This window comes from Dermacentor andersoni, chromosome 2 (assembly GCF_023375885.2).
Source record: "Dermacentor andersoni chromosome 2, qqDerAnde1_hic_scaffold, whole genome shotgun sequence".
Lineage (NCBI taxonomy): Eukaryota > Metazoa > Arthropoda > Arachnida > Ixodida > Ixodidae > Dermacentor > Dermacentor andersoni.
The window spans coordinates 180,382,226-180,393,038 of record NC_092815.1 but is presented as its reverse complement, the minus strand read 5'-3'; the positions used below and the strand labels follow the sequence as shown (position 1 = coordinate 180,393,038).

The following is a 10,813-nucleotide window of genomic DNA, read 5'->3' as shown; positions in this document are numbered from 1 at the left end:
GCAATTATGACAGGATGCTTAGCATGACAGAAAGCAAAAAAGCATTAAATTGGCATCTTCTTGAACACCATCGCCGAAATCTCAGATTAAAATTTCTTCATAACATATAGCACTCTAATACGGGGATAGCCAGGTAATTGTATTTTCAGCCGCCCACATATGTTTCTAAAAGGCGAGATCACAAATTAAAGATATGTGAGATTCCTTTTGACCCTCTATTGCATGAATTATGAAAGTCATTTTTTCAGCTTTCATTATTGATTGAATGAACAAACACGACTGTAATAACAAAGATAAAGCTTTGTGCCAAATATGGCACACCATGAAGATGGCTGAGCGCTCTTGCTGCCATGGGCGGAAAACGAAGCTTCACGGACGGTGGTCTTTTTAGTGCGATGTGGGGAATGAAATGAAACAGTTGTTTGCTGCGTTCAGGCACAGATGAATGTTTCACTTCCTCTATCTTACCAACGACTTGTTTGTGCAAGGTGGCCGCTTACATCTTTGTTTGTTCTCGTCAAATTCTGGCCAGTGGCTGACTTGGTCAGATCGGTCGTCTTTGGGTGGCATTGCGGCCGCTGGTTCCTGTGCTTTTTTGACTTGAACATGGAATTCGATGTACTGACTAGAAGTCCTTCCTGGTCGCTAGTTGGGTAGGCACTTGTTATGCGAGGTAAGGCATTCTGCAATTTCTGCTTTTAATTGAGCCAGCGGTAGTACTTGTCTCCTCCTAAGCTGCTCCTGCACCCTCCTGTACAATACCCATGCTGTTACTACCGATAAGTCTAGCATAGGCGTAAAAATTCGAAAGTGCCTTTTCTTCGACATCTGATATGTATGCAGTAAAGTCCAAACAGAGAGTCCAGCAGGTCGACATCACCCATGTGCCTGTTATGGACCTTTACTACGCTGGGGCAATCAATTTCGCGAAACACCCTGGCGGAGGTAAACCAGCGCTTAGTCTTTTGGACTGGATCTCTCCCAACAAAGCTCGACAGAAATGTCACGGCGCGGTTATCGTATCAACGCACACACGATAACTCTACGTCAACTATCGCGCTTGTGAGTGCCTCTGAAGCACCACGTCCTTTACATTTCAGTTCCTTTTCACTTTTCAGGCGGCTGTTTGGTAGACAATTCGCCCTCACCGTACCGATCGTCAAAATTACATCTTGTGATAGAGCGACCTGCAGCTTCGGGCTATTGAACAGATGGCAGCACGTTACCATATTTTGTATTTCAAGTTCATACTGTGCCAAATATGGCACACACCGATTTCAGTTTCTCTGCTGTAGTTGCAGGCAAAATTGAGAAAACTAGTAACTGCCTTGAATTGGCGAGGCCAAAGAATATGCCAAAATAATTTTTCTATGTTTCTGCGGTCGAACGTTTCAGAGAAAAAAAAAACAATTGCTCGTGTTTGCCCCCTCCGAGTTTCACGTCGCATCCCAAAATCTACTTCACCTCTGTTTTGCGTATCACTCAAGAGATGGCAGCACTTGCCCATAATAAGTGCGCATAACTACGAGATTTACTCTGACGGTATCACATTCTCAACTGGGAATCTCACACACGCGAAAAAGAATGGTAACCGGTATGTGCCAAATATGGGACGCCATGCAATAGAGGGTTAAGAGCGACGCTTTCCGCTACTCTTTCTATGTTCGTACTATAAGAGACTGGAATACTCTACCACCTGACACTGTCTGTATTTGTTCAAATGATGATTTCTTCCATGCTTTATGAATGTAATTTTGAGTGTTCATTTATATAAGTTGTACCCTCCCTGCTGTAATGCCTGAATGGCGAAGCAGGTACCCAATGAATAAAATGAATAAATAAAGAAATGTTTCATTGTCATGATTTTGTTTACATTGTTGCACCTTGTTAAGCAGCAATTACGAGCATTATGTGAAATCATGCGTGCCAGAAATGCAATGTTGAAGCAACTCTTGAGTTTAAACAAAGCAATAGTAAGCATGAGTGTCTGCTATTTAAAGAAATCCTGCTGCAATAAGTGCTTGACATGTCTCGTTTGTTGCTATACGTTTCAATATGTGCTATACAGATTGCTGAACGACATTTCAGTTGCTGTGTAACTCATGCTGTTCTTGCGTGTCACACATGAACAGACATCTTTGGAACAATGCATACTGCACAGTAAAATAGGCATTGCAAAGCAATATTCAACAATGCAAGATTGGTTGCCATTCACCTTGGAAATAACCTTTATTTAAAGAAAATCCCCTGGCGAGACACTATTCAAAAGCACAGTGAACAAAGCAAAGGAGTAAAATAATGGCACATGGTTATTTGTCACTGCATGTGTATCTGTCATGCTCAACATAGACAAATCATGTGCTTTTCACTACTGCAGTATGCAGCATACTATGATTAGCCACATGTGAGCCCACGCAGTCTGTTATGTTGAAGTGCACGGCCTATTTACTTTCATGAAAATAAAAATAAAACATGTTACACCAGCACATGTCTCCACCTCATTTGCCAGCGAATGCGCCGGCGCACACTTTGCAGGTAGGCAATGCGGAAATTTCTGGGCAGCCGAAACACACCAACTATGGATTCACGCACCGCACGGCCTCTTTGAAACAAAGCTCGAGAAGGCTGTACAGGGTGCGCCTGCGGTGGCACCTGTACTTGAAGCGGCACTTGTGCCCGGGCTGGCTCCTGTGCGCTGTCGTCATGTGCACCGTCGTCATCTGGGTCGTCTGGCAGAGGCACGCCTGCTGCAAGGCAGAGGTTATGCAGCGCTGCACAAGCTGCAACAATAGTGGCTGCTTTCTGAGGCGAGTAGTGGAGCACCCGATACCTCTGCAGGCATCGGAAGCGGCTCTTGACGACTCCTATGCACCGCTCAACGGCATTTCGCATTGATGCGTGTGCCTCATTATACCGCCCCTCTGCCGTGAGGCAATTTGGGTGACCAGGCACAGGAGTCATGATCCATGGCTCTAGCGGGTACCCAGAGTCCCCTGTAAAGTGTTGCATGTCAGTGAACGAACGTGGATACATTAAGGCACAATGCAAGATCACAGTCTACGCAACGGCCCTTTTGCAACAGCAGCGGGTCTTGGATTTATTGTTGCAATATCCATCAAACATTGACCTTCCCAGAAAGTTGTAAAGAAAGTTCGACTCATTTTAAAGAAAAGCCCAATTTCACCTGTTGTCTTGGCTGCAAATCTCATTCTTGGGTTAAGTTGGACATGTAATATTTATTTCATACTCGTGGTTTTCTGCTCCGTTCATCCCATTTGCCCCTCCCTAAATGTACATCCTCCATTAAAACTAATTAGCTCTTCTCTCTTCAGAAGTGTTATTTTATAAAACACTTCTAAGGTCTACTCTCGAATATGCTGCCAGTATCTGGGATCCTTACTCTACCTTTCGTACCTCTTCTCGTGATGGTACCCGAACTCGAGCTACCCGTTTGATCCTTTCTAATCACTCCAGCACCACATGTCGCTGCAACAAAAAAAAATTGCAGACATTGTGACACAAAGAAAAATAGCGAAACTTGCACTATTCTACATTATATACTACACCGATCACTAACGTCGATGCCGAAAGTTTCACGCACACGCTTATTCCTTCGTTCCAAGGACAGTGACCAGGAACCAGCTACCCGAGTCCATTGTCACCAACCCTTTTCCATCATACTCGAAAACTGCCATTTCGACGTGTTCTGTAGAATTACACCCCTGCCTGTAACGCTCCACGTGGCATTCAGTGTATTGAAATTAATAAGTAAATAAACAGAATAACATGTCAGCTGTTGTATACATGCTGGTAAAAATATCTGCCTTCTAAGAGAGACATGTTTCTCTCGATAGTCGCTGCAGGTTCATTAGGTACTGCTGCATTCACAACACATTTCTAGCAAATCACGCTTTCTTAAAGCTTGCTAGGATGCAAAACTATTTGACTGTGTATGTTTTACATGTGGAAGAAGCACTGCTACTTTAGGTGCACTTACCAAGCAAGACTTCTCCATGAAGTAACAGGCCACGAGTGAGGCGGCGGCGAAATGCAGAATGCCTCCAAACGAAAGAATCGTGGCACGATCCCGGAAACCGTGGGTCAATTGCCAGGATATTCAGCTTTGCATCACACACCTCGTAAGGGAAAGCAAAGAGAAGGTGTCAATGCCACTGCAACAAATATCTGGCACAAACTTTTGCTTACAAAACTACTTGCCAATCAGTTACTGTTCAGTCAGCCAACACAATTACAGAAAAGGAGATATCAACATACGCCGTAGGCAGTTGAACTAATCATCAGCATGATAACAATGTCATCTTAACCTACAAGTGCAATGTTGGCATGTGTACATGTGCTCATGTATGGCGTGCGGTCAGAACACAATGTGCAAAATAATTCCTTTGGTTTCTTCCGTCCATATTGTACAAGATTCTGCTAGAGAGTGCCACCTCTGTTTCTTTTTGTTTTTCCAGACAAAGTGCCTATTACAAGCGAAAGAACGCGGAACTGGCAGCATGTGCCGTATTAACAGCTAGAGCAAATGGGTGTCCACACATTCTCATTCTCCCTCACACCATTTTCATTGATGGGATGCTCCTTTTCACGTTTACAGTCTGTTGGCCACAATGCTTTAGTTTTACGTCGAATAAGAATCACAAGGGCTCGTCTTCTGTTAGGATCACTCGCAGACGAAGACTCCCTTCACTGCTACGGCGTCTATTCCGGTTTAAGTCGCGCGTAATGTGTTTACATTGTAGCATCGAAAAGGCTATTCAATTGTGATTAGAGAGCACTGAAAAAGTGCGGCCGTGTTCTATTGCCAAGGTCAAAGTCGTCATTACACATACAACACAAACGCTACTTTCTCGAATAGGAACGGAAGTATTACGGGCAATTGATGAAAAATAACGAAACGAAGTTTTTTACAACGTGCACTCGCGCAAACACATATCGAAAATATTTGTCAATGAACAATACTCACGACCATGCAGTTGAGGGCGTAATACCCTTTACGGCTCCAGTATACGATTCCGTTTCGCCAGGGCCGAGCTTCTTAGGGCGAACGATGGCTATTAGACTCCCGTCCACACATCCTACAACTCCTGGAATTTTTCCACGGCTAAGAAAGCCTTTCTTGACGGCGGCTTTCTGTTGCGCCGTGGATGGGAATCTAACCAATCTTTTTTCTTTGCCCACAACCGTAATGGCCTTGGCGACGGCAGTAATGACCCGGCTGACCGAAGGCTGCGACAGTGCAATCGCTTCTTCATTCCCGACGCACTTTTGAAAGCTCCCGGTGGCAAAAAACCGCAGCGCGCACAGCACTTTCATCGTAGCGTCGACACCACGAAATCTTTCAGGTCCGAGATGTCCTTCCAGCTCATCGCAAAGACGTCACACTATGTCTTTGGAGAGCCTAAAATGCTTTCGAAACTCTTCTTCGGCCATGCCGAACGCGTCGCGTCGTTGCCTCTCGTCGCGTCGTTGTCTTTCGGCACTCGCCAGCAACACAACCAAAGGAGCCGCCATTGCCGTCTCTGTCTCGTCTCGTCTAGGTGCCGGCTCGTCAGCTGGCGCGAGATTAGCCGGCAGCCACGGTTGCCCTAGCAACCCTCGACATCATGCTCGCCCCCGCGCGCGACCCTCGAGCGAACCACTTCTTCGCGGTTCCTCTCCTAGCAGGGAACCGGTTCCTTTCCAGAAGATTGGCAACCTGTGTGACGTCATCAAAATTTGTCGTCCCGCCCACCGGGGATGACGACAACGAAGCGCCGACCAATGGCAACAGCCAAAAGGAACCGGTTCCAAAAGGAAGCGCTACAGAATACGGCCCAGGTTTATTTAGCAGCCATCGCCATGCTACAGCACAAAATAAAGAGACAAAATAAAATGCCACAGTTGCCTAAGATATGCAGAGATGTAGAACGTCTGACAGGACCGGTTTTATTTGTGCACTTCAGAAAGATGCACATAAAACGCACAGGCTCCTTTGAGAACGTACATTGCCTGTATTATGTATATATTGTCTACAGGGTGATCTACTTATTGCACAAAACCTGTTTGGAAACCGTCAACTTCAGTGTTTGTAGATTAGCAGTAAACTATTTGTAGTTCTTTCGGTTATAAACTTGAAGTCAGAAAAAGCCAACTCAAAATATTTGAAACAAGAAAACCACCCCCAAAAGTAAAAATGCAGATTTAAGGCATTTTTGCTGCTTCGCATAACAGTCCTGAACATAACCAATTTTCACTTAAATGTTTGAAGAAGCTTATGAGATGGGCTCGCACCAAATGTGGTGCCCATACAGCCTCCTGTCATCGCCCCTGGTTGAGTTAACAAGAAAGTTTGTCCGATAACTAGCATGTCACAGCAAGTAAAAAAATGACAGCTACAGCGGTCTAACCTATTGCAAAGACCTAAAGAACGGAACGCTTAACTGGACAGGTATAGTTTTGAAGGTTACGCACACCCAAAGAATACACGCGTAAAATGCACCGAATACAAACATTTTGCACAGCCTGTCTTGATGAAGGCCATCAGAGGGGTTCAGGTCGGCTTCATCAACAGAGGCTGTGCCATGACTACTCGTGCTGCCCTCTCCAAGGTTCACCACTACTGGGTCCAGACTATCAACACCATCATCAATGATATGATCCACTTTGTTCATCGAGTCGTGTCCGTCTAGAACGCACTGTACGTACGGTTTCCACTTTTCAGCACTCACCTTGCTGGATCCACTTTCATATCAGCGGTTCCGCGTCTTGCATCTTGAATGTCTTGTTTTCCCTGGGCACGAAACCTTTGACCTCACCCACTCAAGCTCTATCGGATTCAGTTGGCAGCGATAGGGTGGCAAGCGCACAGCGAGGTGGTCTGATGCTGTAGCGATACAGTCCACTTGGTATCGATTTCCACCAGTATAAGCGTTTTCGACAAGCTTCATGAGTTCATCCTTTACCATGTCCTGGCCATGCGAAACACCCTTTCCAGAAAGGCAGTCCTGTACTTCCTTTTTTGAGGCTGCACATTCGCGTCACCTTATATTGCTTCACCGAGTGCATTGTCCATAACTATAACACTTCCACAGCGAACCAATTTTGTTAGTGCTCGCAATTCATATCCTCACTATAATCGCATGAGCGTTCCTTTGCGCGAAACAATAGCCCTGCACCTTCAATAAAGCCATCTCCATCGTCGCAGTGCGTCACAATAACCATGTCGCCTCTGATGCTGGAGTTTTGGAGGCCCGTCGATAGTCTATATCGACGGGCCGCCAGAACGCTACTTTGGTGTGAACGTCCTGCGCCCTTTTCTTTTTCCGACATCCCCTCGTACACCATCATCTCTCTCACCTTCGAGAGTTGTGCTGCCCTCTAGGCCAGAAAATTCATGCTGGTTCCTTCCCCTCACTCATTGCGAAGGGATTATAAGACATTTAAAGCTAACGCCCTCGCCTCTTTTGGGAAATATTGCACTTTAGAAGAACGGCCTGAACGAGACGCCACTGCTACGGCGCACGCCATCATCGGCTGTGTTATTCACGAAGCAGAGATCCGGGGTGGTGTCTCTGTGCGTGGACGTGCGTGGACGTGCCGATACGGGTAGGGAATGTCTTGTCCGTCACTAGGGTGAGATCCAAGTCGTTCACATGCTGCCACAGAGTGGTACTCTTGGGGGTGTCATACACGTAACCCCAGGTGCGATGAGCAGCGTTGAAGTCGCCAGCTGTCAAGAGCGCGTTTCAGGCTGAAAGACGAATGGCTCTATGAAATAGGCGTCAAAAACGTTGACTTTTTTGTCTGGGGCTGCTGTACACGTTGAAGATGCACACACTTTGTCGGGACGCGTCACTTGGGAGAATTTTCGTCATGACGTTGTCCACGTCGGACGTGTCGAGTTCGTGCGCGAGGCAGGTGAGCTTGTTACAGACCAGCGTGGCGGTACCCCGTCCTCTCGTGCGGCCGGGTAGCCACTGGTAACCGGTGAACGTGGCGGTGTGTGTGAGAGTTTCTTGTAGCAGGATTACGTGGGGATTGGCGTCGTGGCTGCGTAGGCATCGCTGCAGGTAGGCTTTCCGCGCCGTGAAACTCCTGCAGTTCCACTGCCAAATGCGGAACACTTCATCTGGCCCGGCCATCTTGATGCATGGAGGTGTCGGCCAGGGCGCCCGACGATTGGAAGGGGGTCGCGTGTGGGGGTTGAATTGTCGTAGGGTTTTGTGGCGAGACCAGTTTATCTGCGGCAATGGCGGGTGCTACGACGTTTTCAAGATAATATTTGACTGCCCCCAACCGATTACCGTGGGACGTGAGGGTGGACTGTGCGTGTGCCATACTCTCTCCGAAAAAGCGGAGGCTCTCTTTGATTGCTGAGTGCGTACTTTTAATTTCATCTAACTCGGGTTTCAGTTCTGGTCGGGTGCGAGCATCGGCGCGTTTCTTCGGTGCGCGCTCACGGTCAGCGCTACCGGCGCTAACAGGTTGCGGCGGTGGTGACGGGGCTACTGCCTTGGCAGCGGCGTCAGCGGCGTCGTCGGCGGCGTCCATTTAATTATGGGGTTTTCCGTGCCAAAACCACTTTCTGATTATGAGGCACGCTGTAGTGGAGGACTCCGGAAATTTCGACCACTAGGGGTTCTTTAACGTGCACCTAAATCTAAGTACACGCGTGTTTCCGCATTTCACCCCCATCGAAATGCGGCCGCCCTCACCGGGATTCGATCCCGCGACCTCGTGCTCAGCAGCCCAACACCATAGCCACTGAGCAACCACGGCGGGTCGCGGCGGCCATAATGGCAGCGCGCGCGCTCCTGTCATATTGTAGTTCGGAAATGGCGGTCGTAAGTTTGAGGACTGTTTCTTTTATAGCGGCGTTTTCGCGTTTGACTAACGCTATCTCGGATATATTAGTGTTGTATTGTGCTCTGGCAGCGAGCCCAACCCTATCTGTGATGCGATGTCGTTTCCTCTTCCCAGGATGACGTTCGTCCAGGTGAGGGTGGCTCGCTTCTTTTTCTTGTTCGTTGTTGGAGCCGGCGAGCGTGACGATCGTTGACAGCCGGTACCGGAGCGGGATCCACAAAGGGAGCCGAAACGGAACCCGGGCCTGGACTTGGAGAGAGAACCGGAGTGGTCCCGAGATGCGCCGCATGGCACACCACGGGAACGGGCCTGGGGTTTGCTCCGAGATCTCTATGCCCGCCTGGAGCGGCTCCGGGATCGGCCCCTGTATCTGGACCGGGATAGGTTGTTGTCAGTGGCCCAGACACCTCCAGGGAGGTGCGGGTAGTCGGTGGTAGGATGGTGCCATCGTCGCCGTTTCTCATGGAGGGTGCTCTTACCCGTCGTCATTGTTGCACTACGTATGGCATGATATTGTTCCTTGCAGGCTTTGTCGGCGGTGAGATGTGGGCCAGCCCATAGCTTACATTTTGGTGCACAGTGGTGCTCCCGAGTGGGGTTCGGGGCACCACAACCTCGGCAGATAACGTCCCCGAGGTTGGGGCACACGCCCAAACGGTGGCCGAACCGACCTGAGGCGTAACGTATATCGACCTGCCTGCGGTATAGCATGCAGTGCTTGAGAACCGATCCGTAGCGCACGATATTGGGCATTCGATGGCCATCGAATGTTACAATTACTGCGGTGGTGGTGCCTATGCGCTTGGCGGCCAATGCTAGTGGATTTCTTTCATTGACGATTTTCGAGTCGATGTCCGTTGGCCCGTCTTGCATGTGGACCCCTCGGATGACAGCTTTGGAAGTGGATTGCGGTGCCGCTTCGTAGGCGCTGATCTCGTAGGTAATGCTCTAGATGCAGATTTACTTGATTCGCACGTAGCGGTTAGCATTTCCTCTGAGCGGAGTGCTTGCCGCTAAGATATGACGCCTGTTGTTGGGGCACAGCGTGTCCGAGTGTTGTTGTGCCATGCCGAGGCTGGCCGAGGCGGCAATGGCTTCGGCAACCACCGCAGCGCCAACCCTTGCTATGGTAAGTCCCCCACGAGACCTTATAATAATACGGATAACACATTTTCGCAATGGCAGCATTCTGCTCGCGCGGATGATGGCGTTTTTAACGTTTTCGCGGCCACGGGTCTCAGTTTCTCCATGTTTCAACAAGCCATATGGAGGAGTAGAGTTAACGCTCTCATGTTTGGCTGCGGCGCGGCGAGACGTGGCACTCCGCCAGCCTTTATCCGGGGTGATTTCCTCCAGTCATTTGGTATTCCATATTTGAGCACAAAAATTGCAGCTGAAGGGGCAGTGGCGATGACGTGAAAAAGAGAGCAACGTGCTAGGAGTGGCACCACGCTAGCTTACGGTCGCCACGTCGGATTAGAGGCTCCCTTCGTTAGGGCTAGCGAGGCGGCGGCCGAACAACGGTGGTAAAACCACTATAGAAGGTAGAGATAGATAAAAACTCACGGTGTCCAGAAAAGTGTCCACAGAACCCTTGCAACTTCACGAAGCTGTTGTGCACAAAAATCCCCGTTAAATCGTGAAAAATTGACACGAAATCATTTCTAGTAACAAGAGCCCAAGTGAAGCCCCCGCCTCCCCCCCCCCCCCCCCGTCCGCACACTCCAGTTTCTTCTAACTTCTAGAGTACTCGCTGAGAATGCATAAGAGTGAGTGAGCCAATCGGGTCCCTGGAGGCGAGGCATATGACTGTTACCGAGCTTTATATGAGTCTACCTTGAAAACTAATTTCGGCACACTCTTCTCTCACGTCAAGGTGGAATATTGGACGGATGAATGTATGGATGATTGGATGCTATGACCGTCCTCTTTCGAACAGGGCAGTTGG

The 10,813-nt window shown here is 48.6% G+C and overlaps 1 long non-coding RNA gene across 1 annotated transcript; it reads right to left on the bottom strand.

The window, feature by feature from the left end:
• Nucleotides 1-2,265: 2,265 nt before the first annotated feature.
• Nucleotides 2,266-5,091, bottom strand: LOC129387404 (uncharacterized). Its single transcript, XR_011892609.1, has 3 exons — nucleotides 4,985-5,091; nucleotides 3,998-4,136; nucleotides 2,266-2,993 (listed from the first exon to the last, which is right to left on the bottom strand). It is a non-coding gene; the product is annotated as an uncharacterized lncRNA (long non-coding RNA).
• Between the last annotated feature and the right edge of the window lie 5,722 nt (nucleotides 5,092-10,813).